This window comes from Vollenhovia emeryi, unplaced genomic scaffold, assembly GCF_000949405.1.
Source record: "Vollenhovia emeryi isolate VEMERY1.0 unplaced genomic scaffold, V.emery_V1.0 DF939203.1, whole genome shotgun sequence".
NCBI lineage: Eukaryota > Metazoa > Arthropoda > Insecta > Hymenoptera > Formicidae > Vollenhovia > Vollenhovia emeryi.
Window position 1 is genome coordinate 97,651 of NW_011967163.1, and position 23,370 is coordinate 121,020.

A 23,370-nucleotide genomic window follows, 5' to 3' on the forward strand; every position below is an offset into this window, starting at 1 on the left:
GAGAGAGAGAGAGAGAGAGAGAGAGAGAGAGAGAGAGAGAGAGAGAGAGAGAGAGAATAATTACGAATGAGAATAAATCTTTGTATAATAAAAAATTAAAATCTAGAATAATGTATAGAATATAAGAACAGAGAGAGAGAGAGAAAGAAAGAGACAGGAGAGAAGTAGAACGGAATACTGATGTGGAATGAAGAGAAAATACGAGGGGAAAGCGCGGACGAGCGCGACTCGAGGGCGATTTTGCGTATATTTATCGAGCGAATTGCGGACGCGCGGGCGTCCGGCAGCGAAAGATCGCACTCGGTTTTGCCTAATGCCAGGGGCAGGCCGCGTCGGCTGCCACGAAACGGGCTCGCTCGCTCGCTCGCTCGCTCATTCATGGCAGCTTCCATTGGCAACAACCTGTTGCCGCAGTGACGTAACCAGCACTTCCTATCGCAGGCGCTACGTCAAACAATGCGATTGATTGCGCCGACGTGCCGGATTTAGGCGCGCGCGGTGTATTTCGGGACTAACGAGGGGCAAACACGGAGACGTAAACTTCCGGGGCGACTGTCGAGTCCGCCTTTACGATCCCACGGTAAAAGTGAGATAAAAGTATCGAGGACACCTTCGGGGAGAACGCGTTTCGCGCTCTCCTCTTCAATTCTAATCACCGACGGAAAGATAAGGACAACGGACGGGCCTCTCCTTTTCGCGTTTAATTGCCACGGAATTTAAATTGGGCAGAACGTAGCCGCGTGAGAAATGAAATCGTTACTTTCTAACTTAGAAAACTCGTCGTCGCTGAAGAGGCCGGTAGTTTCCAGGCGGCGAATCAAAATCGGAATTTGCCGTGACGGTGTTTTTTATTTTTTTATTTTTTACGCAAAACAAATCGCGACAAGGCGAGAGAGAGAGAGAGAGATAACCTCCTCGCGATCTCAACTGATCCCGCGGAGAGAGAGAGACCCCGTTTTCCACACGACGGCGCCGAGCGCGGGCTCTCGAGGTACACCAGCCCAGACGGGGGAAAAAAAGGAGTCGTCGTTAGAATCTCATTTCTCGCGAGAAGAATGGGGAGGAGGGGTCCCCGCGGGCCCCGTTAATTACGCCCCTGCCAGGTTGGATGCTGCGTCAGGAGCAATGGCGGCTTACCTGGCTCGCCTGGCTGGCCTGCCCCTGCCCCCCCGCCCCTCCCCGCGCTTGCCCCTTTACCTGCGCCGCGCGTTCCTCGGGGGCAAGCCGACGAACCTGTTGCCCGTTCTCATCCAGTGTCGTGTCGGTTTCGTTCTTACGCGGTGGGTACGCGGTGCTCTCGCGGGACGCACGCACGCGCGCGCGCGCGCACGAACGAACGCACGCACGCACGCACGCACGCACGCACGCACGCACGCACGCGTTCAGGTGGGCTCGGGTTGTGCTGTGCGATCGGCGGCGGAGAGCGCGACGGAAACGCGCATAGGCGCGGCGGAGAGAGAGAGATACACGGCTCGCGAGGTGCGATCCACGGCGGCGGCGGCGGCGGTGAGAGTTTCCTTCGCGTCGACGCGTCACCGTCGGCCGCGCTCGCGCTGCTCCGATCGCTCGATCGGCCGTCCGCTCGATCGGCGGAACGGCGCTCTCGGAGCGCGGAGCGACGCTCAGCGTGTCGCTCTCCATCGGACGCGTCGCCGTGAAAAGTGCGGCCCGCCGTTCGCCTTCCGAATCTCGGCCGGGTGAGAATCGGAGTACGCGAGGGGTAGGAGAGGTGCGTCGTTGTCGGACGGCGCGCGAAGGGAGGCCGACGGGAGAAATTGGGAGCCGGGCGTTCGCTCCGTGAGGAAGGAGTCCAGTGACTTCCGCTCGAAGGTGCCGAAAAGTAGGATCGCGTGTGTGTGCGCGCGCGCGCGCAACGATCGCGAGGGTGTGCGTAAAATTGAGTGCAGTGAGTGGATATACAGTGGACCGGTAAGGACCCGCGCCCCCCCGTTCGTCGCTTCTCGAGGTTAGTTTCGCAATCGCGAATCGATCGATCCTTTCCGAGACGGATATATCGGGCTCCGCTGCCCCGAATGTGTTCCCTCGCCTCGCCTGAAACGGCGAAACTGCGTCGTTAACGGCGACTCTAAAGCCAATCGCGTCCACGAGGTTAGAAATCGATTCGGGATCCCGGGAAATTGTGTAGCCAGCCAACTGCAGCTTTTCCGTAAAAGGTGCAGGTTGACTGGCTACGTATCGTGGGCACGGGGCTCGAAAGGCGTAAAAGAAAAAAAAAAGAAACACCTCAGTGGTCGAATTGGTGGGACGCCCGCGTAGGCTCGGTTTCACCAACGTTGTTTAACTTTAAGCTTAGCTTAACTCGTTCTTTGTCTCTTTCCAACTGTTACTTTGGAAAGAGACAAGCACGAATTAAACCAAGACTCAAAGTTCAGCGACGTTCGACCGGGTCTGAGGCCCGGTTTCACCAAACGTCGTTTAACTTTGATCTTAGTTTAATTCACGTTTGTTTCTTTCTAAAGTAACAGATGAAAAGAGAAGGAATTAAGCAAAAGTAAAACATAGAAACATAGAAAGTTACACAACGTTGGTGAAACCGGGCCTAAGAAGAGAATCGATTGACCTGAAGCGTGAATTAAACTAAGATTAAAGTTAAGCGACGCCTGGTGAAACCGGGCCTTAGATTGTAGGGAAGTTTCAAGTCCTGGCTGAGGTAATATTTTTCGCATTAAATGTATTTAATTAGAATTTGCCAGTCGGCGTCGTTTAACAATTCTTCCACATTGACTAGTCATGTACTGGCGTCCAATAATTCATCGCGTTATAAAGGAATAATGTAATTTCATTTGCGAGATCCCTTTTCTCTTTCGACGCGCCGCGGACGATAGCGCGGAGTTACACGCGTGTTAGTCAAGCACGGCCGGCATTGAGACTCTCGCGTGTCTACGCCGCGAGAGAAACGACGCGCGACGGTTTCCACGGGGTTTGTCGCGAGGACGCGCGCGATCGTGCTCGCGATCGTGGCGAGGTGTCGGGACGCGTAACATATAGCGAATTCAGTGCAGCTTGCACTGGTGCGCACTGAGCGCGCCCTAAAGCCCGTGTCACACTACGTATTGCGGGTTAAGGCACAGATCTGACTTCTAACTAATGACTAACAACTCACTGTAGACCGGGCCTAAGACAAAGATTTAAAACGCAAAGCACTGTCTTAAGAGTACAAGACAGTCATCCTGCTCAGGTCCTAAGAATTGATTGTAAACAAGCGCGTATCAGACTACGGATTGAGATTAGATTGAAATTTGACCAATTAGAGTAAAAGTCACTAAACGAATTGTCGAATTCGCTATTGGAGAAACTTGAAAACTTTGTCGTACGACAAGTGTAATACAAGCCTTAGCCAGTAAAATTATCCGTATAGCATTTGTACGGATTATGTTTTTTTTTTTTGCTAAATAATTTTTGGACATGTACTTGAGACGACCATAAATATAAGAGTAGACTCTGAGCAAGCGTTGGTGTGCACTCGAGTGCGGACTAGTGCATGTTGCCGAATTCGCTAACGGAGAAACTTGACAAGTTTGTCGTACAAGTGCAATATAAGTCTTAACCGGTGAAATGATCCGTACAGCATTTGTACGGATCATTTTTTTGCTAAAAGAGTAAACTCTGAACAAGCGTTGGTGTGCACTCAAGTGCGCACTAGTGCAAGCTGCCGAATTCGCTAATAGAGGAAGCGCGCGCGTCGTGAAGATCGTGACTCACGCGGGAGAGGCGAGTCGCGCAGGTAGATATTTCGGCTGTGGGCGTATTCCCGCATTCCTGTCACGTACCGACCGGAGGGGAAAAAAAGCATCTCCCTTGGACACTCCTCTGAGAAACCGGGACGGAGGGGAGGATCATGTAAATGTAATCCTTAGTCATCGACCGATCGAAATCGCTGGAATGCGCCGTGGAGCTCGAGCACGAATTTAGGAGCACGCGCGTGACACGCTAACGAGCGTCGGAAACGAAACACGAAACAAAGTTTGGAGCGCGCGGGACCTGGCAATTCCTTAAATTAATTCGTTACTTTCCAACCGTCGCGCGTCCCGCATCTCTTTTACGATTTTGTCAGCGGGTCTCTTTCCGCATCTCGAATTTCCTGATATTTTATATGCATCCCAGGTTTTATTTACACCCGGGCGCTCCTCCGTCGCGCTCGTTCAATTATTCTCAAGACAAACGTAAATTTCGCCAAGTCGGGAAGCACCCGGTAGTTTACGGGCGCGTGAAAATTATCACCGAAAATATTATACACGCGTACTTTCCTCCGCCGGTGAGAACGCGCGCGCGCGCCTGATTTCCGACATCTCACACCGCGCAATCCTCTCTTGCATTATGAGTGCGAGCGTGAAAAAAAGAAAGAATCTCCGTTATTTCGTAAACGAGGAACCTCATTTTCCTTCAGCGTTACGTAACTTCCTCAGTTTCCGAACTCCATTTCGCGATTGTCTTTTTCTCTCATGCGCTCACGTACACTTGAAGAATTTCGAGTATAATTTGCGAGAATTGTTAGCCAAAGTAAGCCCCCGCGTACTCGCATGCCCACCAGAGAGAACAGTGCCCTTCTGTGGCTTTAAACTTAGTACCGCTGTCTTTCTCGCAGCTCGCCGTTTCCAATTACGTACTTGGAACGGGAGGGGCTGAGGGGGTGAGGGGAGGAAGCAGAGAGGGACGAGGACGGAGAGGATCGCCCGGCGAACGAGAGAACGGAGGATGCTGGGATGCCGTGAGACCGTTCGTCGAAGCAACACCCGAGATCGTAGCGGAGGTGAGTGTCCGCTCTTTCTGCTTGGAATGTTGCGTTGTTTCTCGTCTCCCGTATCGGGGCAATGGAGAATCACCCGCGATTAGACCGGGGCGATGTTTTCGTCGGGTGGAATTTTTTTCTTTCTTTCTTAAATCAATTCCGATTTGCCACGTGGACCGTGGCAGCTCGGCTGCTCTTCGAAGGAAATTCGTGGCGCTCTCGCGGAAACCGGTTGATCCCCCGGCATCTCGACGGACGGTCTATTAATTATCTTCCGAGCCAACTTAAATTCAAATCGAGCCCGCGCGATCGTAGTCGCCCGGGACGTTTCCCCGCGTGTCGCGGTTTTTCGCCTCTCGTTCGGCAATTCGACGGCCGAAGGGCGACTACGTGACGAGATCATTTCGTGGCTCGCCGATTTCTCGGCGTAGAATTCGATTAAGCAAAGTGCAGTCGCGCTTTGCGGAAAATAACGCAATTAAGCGCCGCCGAACGGCGACGATGGTCGAGCGGAATGCAATTTACACCCCGGAGCGCCCGAAATCGACGGCGAATTTTCCGTGTTCTTGTCTCAGCTGATTGCGAGTAATTGTAATTAACAAAGCGATTCGAATGTGAACCGAACGCATTCGTGGTAATATGAAAAGAAAAAGGCGGATCATCGTGAACGATACAGAGACCCCGCGCCAAAGGGGGTAACCACGGGGAGAAAATTGTCTCTTAACACTTATCCTGAAAACCATGTAATTGTGGGGCAACGTGCACGGAAAGACCGGCTAAGGCAAAGATAACTAAAATTAAAATTGTAATTTTATTAGCATCTACGATAAGCGTGTAACTCCGATTATTGGTTTGTTCCCTTTTAGAATTTATACTTGATAAGTGAAATGAAACCCCTCCTTAAATAAAAAATTATAAAATCTAGAATAAAATGGCAGTATGCATTGTCTTTTGTCGAATATCGCGGTGCCAAGATGGAGGGAAAATTGATTCTAAACGCAAGAATATATAAACTTACATTTATACAAGTTACTCTCGTCTCAATATAGTAAGTCAATCTCTTTGAATTCGATAGAGGAGAATAAGAATTATTGATTTTATTTCGATATTGTCTTATTTTTATGCTAAATGCGGTTGTGAGAAATATAAATGCGTCAGGACTATTTTTTGTCTCGGTGACGGAAATCTTTTCCGAGGGTGTAACATTTTTGGGGCAAGAATACCTCACGCTCGGATTGAATTGGCATACGAAAGAAAACCCAAAATAAGTTACACAGTTATTCAGTATGTTAATGCGGTCAACTAGATATTAAATTCGATCGTTCTGAAAAAAGTTAATTTCTGGAGTTAAGGCTTTTTCCCTCCTCGGAGGGCAAGAGATCGCCCGTGTGGTTTGAACGAAGTAAAAACGTCGCTGCGGAGCGGTAGATTGATTTAATTTCGTTGGCAAGAATCAGAAAGCATTTTGCAGCGCGAAACTTGTGCGAATTGTAACGTACAGTTCGCCGCATATTTTCGACGTGAATTTAAAATAGCTGCAAGCTGTTGCTACGCTACCCGGCCACCCCGGTCTTATATCGCGTATTCTTATCGAAGTGTACAGGATAAATGGAATGCCACAAAGCCATCTTTCAGTCGCGAATATAGACGCTAACTCGAGACGGACCGCGTCGTATCGTTCTCACATTGGAAACGGAAGAACTGAATTAAGAGAAATAACTCATATTACGCGCGACAAAAGCGCGTATCTGTCTCTTCGCTCGCCGAGTCACCTCTTCCTGTTTGTTTCCGCTTTCTGTGACGCAACGAGGCGCCGCTCGCGTCGTGAAAAACCGAATGGAAAATCGCCAGGGGGGTCAGTCTATCGGAAAAGCTAGGAAACGGAGCATTAGCTATCAATCACGAGGGGTCCACGCAGCACCGTCGTTAAATCTGACGCAATTCTATGTAACGTATAACTATCCGAGGACGACTATTCCCGAGCCTCGAAAATTCCTTTCGTAAAGAAACCATAAAGCTATGGGAGAGCGTCTCGCCGGTCAAATATAATCCTCGAGGGAAAGAAGGACAATAATGACCGCGGCACAAGCGATCGTTCGCGCGAGTGCCGAAGTGTTAAAAAAAAAGAAACAGGACGGCAAATAGAGGGGGAGGAGCCCCAGGCCTCGGTGCGTCCAGGATGCTTCGCATAGTCGCGGATAGTCGGTGTAAGGACACCGTTAACGTAGCGACGAACTCCGGAACGTCAGACGGAGGGGTCCTTTCGTACGTGCCCGCGCACTCGGGCAGTAACCGTGGACCATAAGCCCGGTCCGCTCCGTTCTCGGCAGCCTCCGTGCATTCAGCATGCGCGCTCGGCTGCAGCCAGACGACTCACCATCTCGTTTCACTTTGATGTTGTGACCGCGCCGCATTCCTTCTCTCCTTTACCACCGCGTCCCCGTTTACCCGTTTCCTCCATGCGCTCTTCTGCATCCTCTCGAACCGGCTCTCTCTCTCTCTCTCTCTTGCTCGCTCGCTCGCTATCCCGCTGTCCTTTTCCACTTGTCTGTCCCTCTCTCTGTTCCTCGTTCTCTCTACATACACTCGCGCTTTGATACACACAAAGCAAACGCCATAACGCCATGAGATGAGGTCGCATCGGGACAGGAAACGCCAAGGGACGCATCGCGCGCGTGTTTTCTCCCAAAAGCCAGAGTTTTCCGTGACGTAAACGCCTCTTGTTCGCGCCGAGTACCGCGATAATTCATCACGGTGATGTTTCTCCCCCAAAGTAGCGCGCCCGCACGTGGAAAAGCACTATTTCCTTCTTTAATTGTGTCGCTGCACCTCTGCTCCATTTTTATCGCCAACTTTCGCCGCGCGGAGATCATTTCGGAGATCATAAATCCTGACAATTATTCTAATAAATTACAGCAACGGGCGGACGTGCTATTTTAGCGAACGTTTTTTTGTGCCTTCTTATTTGCGCAATGCTCTTATTTTATCCCATTGTCTACGGCCGGTATTCATCGTCCGTTCTTATATTCAAGATCGTCTCGAGTATATTCTTAATGTGTTTTTAACACCGATCGCAGAGCCGTATTAGCCCCTCAAGACAACACTTAGGATGATATTGAAATAAGAATCGACTATGAACACACCCGTGTCCTTTCCGACGCGCACCGATTTAATTAACGCGATCTCGCGAGATCGCGCCCGAGGTGGCGGAGTGTGTCGAGTTCTCTATACGTTTTCGTTTCGCACGGCCCGCAAAACATGCCGATGCGCCGGCCTCGTCGTTTTTGCTCCGATTCCCCTCGGTATCTCGGGACGATACGGCACCACGTGGCTACTTTCTCGAGTGCACTCGATTGCAGTGTGCACGCACGAGCCCGGCGAAAGTATCGAGGTAAGAGTGCTCGACGGCGCCACGGCGAATCCGCGCGTTCTCTCGCCTCCGTTCGGCCTCGCTCTCTTCTCTCGTCTTCCTCGATCTCTCGGTCTCTACGATTCTTGGCCTCTCTTCCCGCCTCCCCCCCCCCCACCCCCGCCCCCGGCAGGGTGATCGATTAAAGTTTCGATGGAGACCCTCATTTCTCGCCTCCGAATTCGAAGTGCGCTCCGGAATATCGATCCCGGACTTCGACTTCTCGCGCGGCAATTCGCGCAAGGTGGTAGCAAAGGGATAGGGCGGTATAATCCCGGGGCCGCTCGATACCATCGGATTCGGTTCCCCTCAACTCGTCGCCGTTCCTACGGAACATTCACCGAGACTCGCCGGATGCATCTCCGACGTCTTTCGCATTCAAATCACGGAGGATGTTACTTTCGTTAAGAAATGACGATATGAACGAAAATGAAACTGGAATATTTTCCTAAATAAGGGACGGCCCTGGTATCTTAAAGTGGTATTCGTTTTCCTTTTATCTTTTTAAATGTTTGCGAAAAGGAAGCGATTTCTCTGTAGGTTAAAGCTGGAGATCTGGTTACTCCGGTTACTATTAATTAGTTCTTTCCCCGCTGCGAACGTGGCGATTAGCGAATAAAGGCGTTTATCGAAGCGCGCAAATTACAATGGAGGGATAAAAAGAGGTTCGCTGCTGTCGGGAGTTGTGAATGCTCAACAGATTTTTGTGTAGCGTCTCTCGCAAGAACGTTAATATTTCAAGTGAGAAAATTGGACGAGGCGTTACACAAAAGGGTTTCTTTGCTCGTTTATTTATTCTCTGGACAGCCCGCCGAGTTTGAGGATCGACGGAACAATGTGAAAAACCGTTGCGATTATGTTACGACGAACGGAAAGCACCGTCCTTTCTCACGGTTACCGCAGCATGGCTTTCGGTCCTCATCCTCGCAGTTTTCGCGGCGTTTTTCTCGGGACGGAATTATCCTACGATTCGGCTCTTCGAAGAGTGCTGAGATTGTGAAACCATCGAACGAAAAGTTGACCGCGATAACGATTGTGATCTGAAAAAAATTGCGCTGCGGTTTTAAGGGGGGGAAAAAAAAGAAAAAACGCAAAATTGCGGTACGTTCGTGGATGGCGAAACCGGTGCTGACTTGTAACTCTAACATTATTCGCGTGGAGTGTAAAATATTAGGTTGTTGCGCATGACATGGCCGTTTTCGCAGATTGGTAACATTACTGACGTTTTACTACATAAAAACGAACGGAACGAGACAGTTGTTATATGTCGAATTAAAGTGACAACCCTGATCTTCAAAACCTAGATTTCATTTTTTTATTGATCACTGTCAACGTTTTCGTGGCCAGCCAACTTGAAATGTTGGATACGAGTCAAATGGGCTAATTTTTTTTACGGGTTTAAACTCGGACATAACGCAGCAAAAGCAGCCAGAAACGTCAACCCGGCGTTTGGAGAAGAGTACAACTGGCGAACGAACTAGGCGTTGGTTTGAAAAATTTCAGGAAATGTAAGCCTGGAAAATGAACCTCCTGGTTTCACCCTGAAACGGCCATAGACAACGACGAGCTAAGGGTTTCGGTAGGCGTCCACTATTCAACAGTTTACTCGGCATTTGAGAGCAATTGATGAAAGTTTCAAAAAACGGCCATTTCATATGCAACAACCTAATATATGCAACCCAGCCTTAAAAATTCGATAAATCGGCCGATACAGAAACGCGTGCAAACATTTCCCTCGCTTTGGAGAGACGTATTTCTCTTGCGCGTTCCCTTGTGTCAGGAGGATGAAACGTCTTGAAAAAATTCTTACGCGCGAAAGAAACATTTATGGAATTTCGGAAAATTCATATCGTCGTTAAACATGCGCCGCGAACGTCGGCACTAAACAAATCAGTCGATTTTGCGGACGCACTTCGCGGCTAAGCTGCGGCGGAGACCGCCACGTGGATGGCACGGGTGATCTATCGATGGCAATATCCACCTGTTTCACGTGAAATACGAAAGTATGCGGGCGTCGCAGCTCCGTAGATCCTCGATATTGCACACTGTACTGAATTATGAGAGCGTTGGCTTCCACGCGGCCACCAGGCACCGTGCATGAATATTGCCCTCCATCCTCGCCTCGATAGATTCGTTTTGTATTTCTAAGCTGTCATCGGTATTTTTAGACCGGACATTGGCTGTTCGCTCGATGCGATCGTCTCGTTATTCTCATTTTCGCGTCTTATTGCGCAATGTAACATAATAATAATATCTGATAACACGTAAAATGAAGGCAGTCATTTCGTAAAATCGTTTATGTGAGAATTGTTTCAAATTTTTGCAGTCTATTCTTTACATCAATACGTGCAAAATAAGACTAATTAAATAAAGATTGACCGTCTCAAAGTTCTAGAAAAAAGTATTAAAGTTTGCTATTTTACACGAAATATTACGTGTGAAACACGTTAAAAATATTATTATACGTAACAATATAATTCGTTGTAATAATATTACGCGTGAAATATTATTTACACACATTGTTGTGTGTTAAAATATTAATATTTGCGTTTGCAAACGCAAGTGATGGCACATTTTATTATTTTAAAGCTTAACGGTGAGTGAGATTTGTATGAGAAACAAATGTTATAAAGTAAAATAGAATGAATAACTGAAAAAAAAGTTAAAATTGTTTATGTAATAATTTGTAAATCTTTTATTTTGCATAGTCAGATCGCTTGAAAAGGACCAAAATCCATGGTCGAAACGTAGCGATTCTTAAACATTAAAATCGGCAGATACGGTCAACAAAATTATTTCTATCGAGTAATTCATTGTATATAAATATAAGTGTATATCTCATTAATATGCAAAATAACAAGCATAATGCGTACTTTATACTATCACAGCGCAAAAGGTAGAAATAGTTTTCAGTCGCTTTTAATACGGTCATTACAAGTTCACTTATTGCGAATTTACATCGTGTAATACACCCTGGCATCACGGGTCTCTCTTTCGCTCGCAAACTTTTCAACACAATTCCGGGACGCGCGCGCATTTGATACCTGAAATCAGATGGAGCGCACGGTCGCGGTCTCGATCGACCTTTGGTTTTCCGAGTATGGTTAAATGGCGCGTACGAGACGAGAGGCAGTGAATACAGGTTGACGGGAGTCTAAGAAGAGAGTCTAGGCGGAAAGAAAATTCGACATGCGCGGCCAGAATGCTCGCGCCAGATGACTTATCTTTTGAGGTCTTTTTGTCCTTAATAAATTTGCCGTCTCGAACGGAAAAGAGACTGCGCTTTTCTCAAAGTAAACGGATCACGCACCTACAGGCCATTAAATGAAATTTATTGGGTTAAAAAACTGCGCAGAGAGGGAGCGAGAGAGACGGAAAGCAATATCGATCTTAATATCTTATAATTATTTTACGTCTTCTTTCTCTATCTAGGCAAGATATAAAAAAAGCACTTTGCTAGCATGTTATAATACTTCAATAATGTTTCCCCTGAGGGTTAACAATTAGAATCGAAAATCTGCAAGTGAAAATGTCGAGGCCGCAATAATTTTCCGGTTAGAAGCAATTAATGTCTTAAAGTCCGCTCGCTTTTGTCTGCAAATGCATTTACACGCTGCCATCTTTTTACGAGTCTTATATGCAATACGACATACAATTAACATTGTACGTTAGTTCCAGCCGATGCCTTTACATTCAACTCTCTCTTTCTCTCTCTCTCTCTCTCTCTCTAATATTTAAGAAATTATTTTTCGTTTATAGTTAGTAGGTCGATTACTTCATTTTGCGAAGGAAAGAAAAGGGTCGGTGAATACGTGAATAATATTGATAGTTTAGCATTTAAATAATCATAGATTTTACCGCAAACACGATATTAATTTTGATGGCGAATTCGAAAAATATTATGGCTTCGACAACTTCATAACAAAATGTTAAAACTTAATAGATCTCCATTTAAATATTAAATATTGAGTATTAAATATGTAGTACTCTCCATTATATTGTACAATAAAATATGTAATATTGCTCATTTAAATATTGCAATTGTGGTACACTATATGCATATGCCAATAGATTAGTCTCTTTTAAATGAGCTTAAATTTGATACTTGCTCTCAATAAGCCGGCCACCTTTATTTTGCTGGCCACAGCTTTCATAATCTGACTTTGAAATCGCTAAATATTACGTTGCCGCTTTACGCTTGCCTTAGCTTCATCAGATCTTTTTTTTTTCACTTAAACTCCGAGTTTAGTTTTAATTACGAGCACAAATTCTAGAACGAAGAATTACGTCGAGGGAAGTATACGTATATTTTAAACACACACGTCATAAATTCGATTTAAATATATCGTAATCTAATACGGATATATATATATATAGAATTGAAGATTGCAGAGATATTTTCATATCTCGTGTCAAAACCGACAGAAAATACACGTCTCGGGGAGTCGGAGCGTAGCAAAACGTGCACGTTAGGGAAATAAACTCGAGTCGTCTCTCGTCGCCCTTCGTATTTCCACGATTTGCGTCGAAGCGCACCTTACATCGCTCTCGGTCTACCTGCGCGTATTATTCCGTTATACGCGATCCGTCACGCTCGGGTAATTGCGGCGAATTATGAGATTTAATTCTCCGACGTGACTTAATCGATTCAGCGTTGTATCGAAGCGCGGGCTCTATTAGAATACCGGACTTTGCGCCGATCGCGGCACACGTGCGGCTCCCGTTATCTCGACGCACCGGCGCGCAGATAAGATTAGCGGAGTCTTTTTTTTTCACGGTGGACGAAAACGAGATCCGGATTTGCGAGGCGTGAGATCGTCGCCCTTATGGCGCGCACGTGTCTCTCGTTTTCGTCGGACGCGTCGATCTCGCACCGCCGGTCTTTTCCGCAATCTACTCCCTCGTTCGCGGCGCATTAACGGCCGCTGCCATTTTTCGTCTGGGGCGAAGCGAGCTTATCCCGTGTCTCCAGCGAAGAAAAAAAAAAGCTCCTCGTCATTAATAACAGCGTTTTTGTTCCTGTCCACCGCGCGAATGCTTGCCTCGTTCCATTTGAATCTCTCTGTCTCGATATATAATTACGTTCGGACAATTAACTTAATAGTCACGTGTTAATTATGCATTTCCACTTCCTCGATCTATTCCCCCGCGCAAACGAGCGGGGTTGCGTTAAATCCCCCGTGTGCATCGTGCGTGCGCTCGACGAGGGGCAGACGAAACGCAGAAGAAGCTGCAGTCCGGAGCCACGTCCGGTTGTTGATCCGCCTGGTTTGCAGACTACAGCGATGCGTGTGTCGAGCAAACGCGTTCTCGATGAATGTTCCTATACGATGCAATCGTACGGTCGACACATTGGCGTAACATTCAGTGGATTGCTAAGCCATTTCCGCATTATCGACTGATGCAGTCTTTCGCAAGGTCGTATCTCGATTTTACATAATTTCCGGGTTTTTCTCTTCGTTTAAACGCTCATTCTGGTCTTAAAGGAGCGTTTAAGCAGAAAATCCGAAAATTGCGTAAGATCAAGAGACGATCTTGCGAAAGAGATCAGTCGTCGATTTGTTCGAAATGTCCCGAGAGACCCGAAAACATTGCGCGACGAATAAAGTCAGGCTTCAAATGCCGCGAGAAGTTGACCCCAAATGAAGATATCGATTATTAGTTTATACTTCTCGATAAAGAATAATCTCTGTCACTTAATATATCGATTTTGTCGAAAACGTGGCAAACCTCCACACGTGCGTTTTGGCGAAATAATCGCGAGGATACGCCGATTCTCGTTCAGAAAATATTGTATGCTTATTTAAATCGCTATGCGTCACGCACCGCTGACGCACAGACGGAGGACACGCGCTCCTCTCCACTCTTTGACTCTTCTTCTATTTCTTCTTCATCTCCGCCCTTCGGCGAGAACTTCTCTCAGTATCGTCCCAAGCGTCCATCGCGAGGGAACTCGCGAAATTTCAACGGCGTTCTTCGATATCTAACGCGAGGTGCGTCTGATCGAACTGAAAGTTTCCGCAATTTCGGCCGATCGAAAATAAATCGAATCAAACTTACAATATCGCGATCAAAGTCAATAAGTACAGTACAACGGTACGTCTGCAGGAGCGCTGGCACCTTTTAAAAAGTAAAATAAAGAATAAAACTAGTTCGACCACAACTGGCTAATTTACTAAAAATTATTTACACTCAACGTTTCGACCAGTGTTTTTGGTGCTTTTCAAGTGACCTGGAGTTAACGTTAACAATCTTTGTAGCCGATGATCAGTCTGGCTCTGACACGTATTCAGTTCAGTCTCTTTTCCATCTATATGTAAAATTTCTTTTTCATTATTGACCACGTCGACTACAGAGACTGTTAACACCAACGTCAGCTCACCCGAAAAGGGCCAAAAACACTGGTCGAAACGTTGTGTAAATAATTTCTAATAAAGTAGCCAGTTGTGGTCGGCGAACTAGTTTCATTTATTCAACGCTGGCAACACATATGTAAATTTCAATACGGTTTGAAACGAAGAATTGATTTTCGCTAATTGCTATCGGAACACGACGGAGTACAAAACCTTAGCAGGCATTAGCAATTTCTTTTCAAGTAGAAGCCATCTCGCTCGGGACTTTCGTAGGGTCGGATGAATTTTAACTAGCACGAAGGAGACATTGTCATTCCCGGTGCCTCAGGGACCTCGTCGCTGGTAGCACACGCGCGATCGAACATCGTCACGTAGCGTTCGGCGAGCCGTCAGCTGTAATGCATCCGGGGCCGAGCTGAATATTAAGAATCGTCGAACAATTATTAAGAAGCGCGGCGCGGGGGATCGGGGAATCGGGCAAAATTACGGCGTTTGTAACTGAAAAGACATTCCGGCGTACGTGCCCGCAATTCCGATGGACGGACACGCAACCGGTTCAATTTCGGCATTGTTTCGTGGGCGCGCGCTGCACGTCGCTGCGCACATTCCCGTCGGTCCTTCCGCGCTCTCTCGGTTTTGTCTCGGCGCTTACCCGAATCTCGATTACGGCCGGAGTATGCGCGGACCCCGCAGGCGTGCCTAAATCGTTCCGAACACTTCGGTCGACTTCGGGACCAGTCCGTTACGTCGCCTGTACTTGACACCGGTCGCTGTTACAAGGACCATTTGACAAGTTCCCGGAGCGAGATACAAATCGCCCAACAGACGTCGGGCGTTAAATAGGTAGTTCCGACCCTTTCCAACGCGCGTGCACTTCCAACTCATTCCATCGAATAGTTCGCTCTTCAAAAATCACGTATGTTCGTCCAGAGCTCTATAAAAAACATGACCCATTCGACGGAACTTTACTCACGTTCCATAGAACGGCTGTAACTTTTCGCCTAATGACGCCACTTGCATTTCATCCCGAAATCTTTTCAAATGGCTCTCGTATTTCATCGATTCGCTGCAGCGTTTCCGTAGATATTTCCACGGCCCGAAGTCGACGCGGTGCCGAGGAGTGCGCGTGCAGGAAAATAATCTCCGTTATATATTTATTCACGGCGACGAAAAACGCGCCGCGGGACGCACGGTCCGCGCTCTTTCCATATCTACCGCGGTTCAAAATTGAATTCGCTCTCTCATATCCGTTTGAAATAAAACGTTCCCGGCGCGCGGACTGCACGGAGAGAGCACGGCCAGGCCCACCCGAAAATCATTCCAACTTTTCATCTCGAGTGGGGCTACCTCAGGATAGCTTATATACGAGCGCGCCGAGTGTTTCGTGACTTGGCCTCGCCTCGCGCTATCGGGAGTACGTTCACGTAAAGAGCACGCGCGCGATAGATCACGGGCTTTTCCGATTCGTACGGCTCCTATACATATATATATCCGGCTCTGGCTCGCCGTGGCGGGACCGGTGGCCCGTTCAAAACCGTCGAATGTATTTCATTCGGACCTTCTATATCGGCGAACGTGCTTCCTCGCCAAAGAGCAGCGCAAAAGTCGCGCCTCGTAGTTCTCGTACGACGTGCAGACGATGTCGATACCAGAGCCTCGGCCCGCCGGAAAGTAAAGCGGTTCGCGGGGATATTGCGGTGGTGTGCCGGCGACAGAAAGCCGGGAACGGCGAGGAGGGTCTTGCGATCGTCGCGCGTGGAAAGAGCCGGGCGCGCGATGTCCAAGTGCTGCGGCTGCATCGACGTCTGCGCGACCACCGAAGCGTATCAACCGTTAAAGACTCACACCTACGCGCGCGACATCGCCCAGGAATCGTCGAGGAACGGTAGGGAGGCCGTGAGAAGCCCGAGGGATCGTCGCAGGAAGCCTAGCGTTCGCTACGACGTCGTGAGAACTCCCGGAAGTGGCAGGTTAGACAACTAGGGACCAATTTCCACATCTCTGGAAAACGCGATTCTTACGAAACCTCGGGGAATAGGACATGTATTCATATAACCATTTTTCCTTAAAATGACCAATACTATCACCTCCCAGAATATTGACTTTTCTTCCTGGGACAACCTGTATACATACAGGGCGTCTCATTTTAAATGATCCTGCAATTTCAATAACAATGTTAAATGTTTTCTGCAATTTCAATAACGCTATATACGAGAAGTGGTTTTATATCCGCCGAGCAAATTAAAACGTGGGAATTACAAAAGAAAAATTTCTAAAGTGTCGGATCTAACGTGGCGACTCGGCCCGCTGAGAAATCATGTAGTTTGCCTCGGCGGCAAACGGGCGGGTCGAAATTTGACATGAGCTCTCTCTCTCTCTCTCCCCCTCTCTCTCGCGTCGAGAGCAGCAATTATCGCACTCACAGATACGCGAAGCTGTGCGGGAGATTTATCGCGCGGCGTTATTTACTCGGTTCGTCTGCGTTTATTCGGTAAACAGCCGCTTCCCTATAATAAGCGGATGATCCACGGCCGTTCTTAATGTTCAACGACGTTTCGGAGTCGCCCCCCCCCCTGCCCCGCCGCCGAAATGCACGACGCTAATCTCGTTTGCGCGGAAAAAGTGGATATTTTTAATGCCCCCCCCCCCCGCCCCGGGGGCGAGCTTAATCCCACGCGGGGGATCGCGCGAGATAAGCGAGACGTATAAGTCATTGTCGTAGGAACGGCCGTTCTTAAGGTTCCCCGGGGATAATTGAAGTCGCGGGACGCGAAGTGCCGGGTCCCGCTTCCCTCGGCGCTTACGTGAGCCATTGGTATCGCGTTCTCAACCAGCCTCTCAAGATCCATTTAGAACCTTTTCCTTCTCACAATACAATATCGTTTCCATACAATACGAACTTACGTCTCTTTATGATATTATCTTCATGTGACGTAAACGAGAAGAATATGTCAAAATAATGCGATACGATTTATCTCGATGTCTTCATTCAGTGATTTCATTAAAACGTGAACGCAATTCATGGCCCGTGTTACTCGAGATCCGTGTACACGTTTAGAATCTTGACATTGTTACAATGTCGGCAATAATCATCTCTAAACGGACTATTGTTACACGGTGCCGTCGATATCATCTCTATTTGACAGAAACGGGACAGATCGAGATTAGAATTACGTGAGAACTAAGCTCGAAGTCCTATCTCGTGAGTCGCCGCGGCCCTTGGCATTTTACAGCTTTAATTCTGTAGCGTCTTTCATTTACAGCAATTTACAGCGTCGCGGTCCATTTTCGCTTTTCGGACCAATTCCCGGTTTTGACAGAGCCAGAAATCCACGCGCCAGCGGTTTGAGACGCAATCTTGCCATCGAGTTTCGTTTAAACCAATCGCCAGGGGAACACGGGCGGAATGTCGGGCCGCGAATGACACGGGCGAGAATTTTGCCGAGCGTTTTCGGGGCGAGCACGAAAGGGGCGTCGTGGACCCCGGGGGTTGGCGGACGGGCGGCTGTCGGGGGGGGGGGGCGAGAGTGCATCTCCGGCGACGGCGGGAGGTGAAAGGTCACGTGACCGGCGCGGCGGCGGCCGCGAGCGGAGGGGATGGGGGTGGGGGTGGGAAGAGGTGGAAGTCTCGTGATTTTTACGTTGTCGTACGGAAGTGCTGTCAGTTCCGCAGGAACTCTCGTGCGACACGGACGTCCGCGAGCGACCGTCCACCCTTTACCGCGTGTGACCGCAGTCCCGCGCTAATCCCTCTTCTTCCGTAAACCGCTCCCTTTGTGCTCTCCACCGTGCTCCGGTCTCGCGACGGTTTTCTTTTCCCCCTTTGTGTCCGCCGTGCCTGTTTCTCGCGGCTGCTCCTGGCAAGCTGTCCAAGTATCGAAGTGACACTCTTAGATTATGCGTGTCTCAAAGTGGAACTGAGGCTGCTTCATGCATAAAATATACGAGACGATTCAGATCGCTACTCTTTTCACTTACGTTCTGTGTAGATGAGTTTTGCACTGGACAATAAAAGTTTTCAAATTAATAATCAACTTAATTTTTATCTATTAAAAGTTGTGCGTCTAATACGATTATTACGGTGCCACTTCGGTGCTGGAAAAAGTTAAGCTTTAAGAGCACCTCAGTTACGTAGAAATCGTAACGAAGAAAAAGTGATACGTTAAATTTGATAAAGAGATTGTACAGTTTTAATTAGTTATTTCAAGATTTGCCCGCATTGAAAATCAATGTCGCTCCTGTTATTCGCTAAATTTCCATCTACTGTGTTCAACCTGATGTAGAAAAGTTTTCGTAGAAAATCATTCGCAAGTTCTTCGGGAAATCCGGTATATCGGTCTAATGTCGTTCGCGCTGCGACTTTTGTATCCCACGATAAAAGTTTTCAAAAATAATTTAGGGAAGTAAAATTTATTTTGCTGCAAAGCGTTTCCCGTGAACGCAGAACCGAAGCTCGTGAACGGGCGATATGGAAATGGAACTGCCTTCCTGAATCGTCTTCGCGTCGAAAAGAATATTCAACCGGCGAAAGAGCTTTGCTCGGGCTTTGTTCAACTTGTCCGGGTCCATTATCCACGCGTGGCAATGTGACATAATCTACGCGCGCCTTCCTTGTCGCTATTAGCCCCGTTCTGCGCAAATAATGCATCATTCCGAGCAAAATTGCCGTGTTTCACGACCATACGAACTCTAATTAGTATCGCTGCATTGTGCAACTAGCACGCTGCCGAAAGATCAAAGCAGTTTCACCTTCGACTACGAGAGCCTCGAATTTACAGAGTTACTAATAATCGCTGCATCGCAAATGGCGAGGTTCCGTACTTAAACCTGGAGCGAGTCCACATAGCACACGTGAGATATTCGATCCGTGCCGAATGCGAAAAGCTCGCCGATATATGCCTCGATAAAAGATTCCACCGGGGGACTAAATATAATCGAGCTTTATCAGTTTTAATTTGATATGACCGTTTCCTCAATTCCCGGCGTTAAATATTCAATCATTATCCGTTGCGTAAAACTGTTGGCGAGATAGAATTGCCAGCGGTAATTTCTGTTAATAATTATATGATATCTCTGATAAATTATTGGCAACTTTTGAAATAACAATCCAGGCCACGATTCTTTCTCGCGCAAGTACACTCGTTACGAATTGCTCGTAACGTATCCCTGTTCGGCTTTCGCAATTTATTTATTTTAATTAGAACGGCATTTCGTTCGCTATCGCACAAATATTTCGTTTTAATGGCGTCTAACGGCGTTCTCTTTTATTTGCAATTTCTCGTTATACGTTCGTTAGACACTTCCCTCCCCCATTTTTTCTCTCCCCCTGTGCGTACGTCGTGTCCCGTTAACGACCGATGTTATTTCATGTCGCAGGCTGCGAACTGTGCGCTCGTGCCGCGCCGTGTCGTGGGGTGAAAGTGAATACAGTCGTGTATGACGTGCACGCGCGTGCATACGCTTCGACTCGCGTGTTCCCCGCGTGTGTCGACCACGGGCGGCCGATCGATCGCAGTAAATTCCTTCAGTTCGCATCGCGCAGGGATATCGATCATACGATCGATCCGCTCCTACTTTGTACCCTGGATACCAAATCGAGGTGAGGAATTGTCGGAATATCGATAGGGTTACACACCGGTGCTGCCGGTACTGGCCGGGCATTTCCAAGATGAACCTCCGCTGGTTGGCTCGTCGACAAATTGATCGCCGATAAACTAATTTCGAAGCAGCGGACGATTATCGGTATCTGACGTGCTGTATCATAATATTATGTAACAAATGGCTCACTTTTGGTGTGCAGGTACATATAGAAATTTTATTAATCGAAACCGAACGTTTGACAAATTTTCATATTTAATAAAATATTACGAAACTCTGTTGCGATTCTGAGCCCCCTTTCCGCCGGTCGATTTATTGACGATGTAAAAAACTTTTAAAATGATTTAGCTCTCAAGAAACGCGGCGGTGTGCGTAAAACTTATCGCTCGCGACTTAACGTGTCGTTGCCCTAAATCGTGGCATTCAATTCCAGCCGTCTATCCCGCTATCTCGAGCGATATAACAGCGCCAATTAGCGTGCAGATTGCAATCGGCGGTATGTTTATGATTCGCTGTAAGATTTAATTACGTTCGCGCATATATCATTCAAATGAATCATACATTACGTCATGCCGCGAACCACCGTGGCGCTTTGGCGCGAGAGAGTATCTCCTACAATTGTTTCGCATCGATTACACACGCAAATGCGTGTATCGAATCTCTTTAATTAAACTATGGGAGGCGCGAGCGTTTCGTAATCGCGAATTCGATTGCCGTAGATACCGTTGAACGAGGAGATGTTAAATATTTAGACTGTCGAGAGTATACCGTCGATTTGGTAGATCCGGAAAGGGAAGGGGGGGGAGGAACTTGATCGCCGAATTTTCATCGTATGCCGTTCAATTAGCCTGGCCTCGATTTTATCGCACGATTGATAGCGCGACCGGGATTGAAATCAGTATAAACGAGCAGCCATTTGTTCGGACAACAACGGCGGAGCGTATCGGAGCAGCGCGGCTGCGATATCGCCGTTTTCAGCTGAGTCCACGTGAAATCATCTCGCGTGCCACGTCGCGAGCGAGCGAAACGGTCCGGAAACGCGTGCGCGAAATTTATTTCGGCGGTCGTAATCCGCAGGCGGATTTTTGTCCGCACATGAAAATGGCCGTTTGTCCGAAATTTGTAGCTGACAGTCCCAGACATTTTCGCGATCCGACTCGCCTCGCCCCCCCCCTCCCCCGCCTTTCTCGCTCGTCCCCTAATTTGAAAAAGTGAGCAACTTTGGATTCCAGCGACGGGTGGAATAATTACTTAAAAACTTGGATCGCAATGAGAATTAAGAAGTTTCAGACGAATTAGAGTTAATGAAGAAACGACTAAACTTATCAGTTTACCTAAACGATTTCCATCCTTCTTTTTCTCACTCGTGGAAAATGTACGATTATTACACTCATGAATCACGAGCAATTTCAGTTATCTGGGCAAGAATCAATACGAATCAATGGACGGTATTCATAGTCAGCTATTTAAGATTGTATTAACATCATCTTTGGCTACTTCGTAGCCAATAAAATGTTTCGTACAGCATCTTGAGATAAACTTCAGACGGTCTTAAATATAAGATCTGACTATAAATACCGGTCGATGTAGCGGAAATATTAATCAGTCGATTATATCGGGCGCGGATTATGACATGTTTAGAGGATTCAAAGGTCGCTTAAAATTAGGGATTAAAAGGTCGCTTAAAATTAGCAATTTTGATGACAGAAAGGGAAGAAACGTAGCGAAAAAAGGGAGCAGCAGGAATAGGGTCGTGAGATGAATGTCCAATGTGTTTCCGTCGTGAAAGGAAGACCAGGGTCGAGTTTGCCTGGAAGCTAAGTGAGTCGCAAAAACTGGAGCAACCTTGCAGTCGGATTTTCTTTTCTTTGTCGCAGCTCTGCGAGCCAAAGCGCGAAGCACTTTTTTTCCCTTTTTTCCATCGCGAATTGCTATCATGCGTCGCGAATCATTAACTCCATTCTCCGTCGCGGCAACTCTTTTGTAGCCCGCCCGAGCGTCGTTTTCGGCTTTGTGCGCGTACAGTGCGCCGTTATGTCGTTCGATTACGAGAAATTTTCCGGGAGTTTAATCGATTCGCGGTGATCCGGGCGGCGTTGTTTCGAATAATTGGAAGCGGAAATTGCCGCAGCTCTCGATTATCCCGATTCCCGTCGCGAGAACCGACAAGAAACCGGGTCGCTTTGTGGTCTAATCTCGCGTGGCGCGATTTAAACAAGTCCCCTCTTCTTTCTGGGAGGACGCTTCCACAAAATGCGATCTCCGCCGTTACCTGTCCCGCCTGTCTCATCTTGCAAAGCGACAAACTTGGGCTTTCGCTGCGAAATTCTTTTTCCGCGCAACTAGTCGCGCTTCCGAAAAACTTATGCAATTTTGATGGCGCCCCTTCCGTTCCTCTGAGAAGTATTTAATGCGAAACTTTACCGACGGAAATGTAGCTACGTCGTGGCATAATCTTCGCGCAAGTAACGTAGCCAAGCATCGTCAACCTTCTCGCGCTTATTATCTTAAACGCTAACGCTATAACAAAGTACTTCGGTACAGTTTAAAGTTCTCGCGGGGCAAATCTATTTTTCGAATTACAGGTTTCTTTTGTCGGATTTATAAAAAAAATATTTTCTTTTCATAAATATCTTGACAGTTAAGCCTCGAAATAAATGTTTTTGAAGCTTTTTAGAAATTAATTTGTCAGAATTCTAGATTTCTCATAAACATCTCCGCACTGACGTGTTGTCGGAAGCACTTTTGGGCAGACTATTGTTTGACCGCCGGCAATTCTTGCCGAAGGAATGGTCGGATAGACTTGAGACACACTGTGTACTTCTCGCAGCTTATACGGTCGGTAACTTTCAGCCGAGTGTTTAGAGAGGATCTATTTATTTCCATCGTAGCGCGCGGCAGCAATTAGTCACAATTTTCCGTAATGCGAAAAAACGAATGCTCACACGCGGTAAATGTAAACCACACCGGCGCGTGTGAGTTATGAAGGCGGGCGAGCGAATGCGCAGGCACGTGATTTATTAAAATAACGGCGGTCGCGATTTCTGCGAGCACCGCCGGAGTCCCCTCCTTCCCGCCTCCGGCGCACCGTAAATTGTCCTTAATCTCCGAACTTCCTTTAAAATACGAAATGCGAATAGCGCGTGGCTCGCGTGACTCTTTCGTATCGTAGGTCTTTGCGCGAATGGCGGGTCAATACCTTTACGTGTACCTACAACCTACTTTTTCAGGACTTCATATATAATTGCGTTCGGTACTCT

At 47.5% G+C, this 23,370-nt stretch overlaps 1 protein-coding gene across 3 annotated transcripts in view; it reads left to right on the top strand.

The window, feature by feature from the left end:
- The first annotated feature begins 4,448 nt into the window (after positions 1–4,448).
- Positions 4,449–23,370, top strand: part of LOC105561657 — a 154,625-nt gene continuing 135,703 nt past the window's right edge. For all 3 annotated transcript variants that reach the window (XM_012011829.1, XM_012011826.1, XM_012011827.1), the window contains exon 1: positions 4,449–4,771. The gene's annotated coding sequence lies outside the window, so the exon portion shown is untranslated. The remainder of the gene's footprint in view (positions 4,772–23,370) is intronic.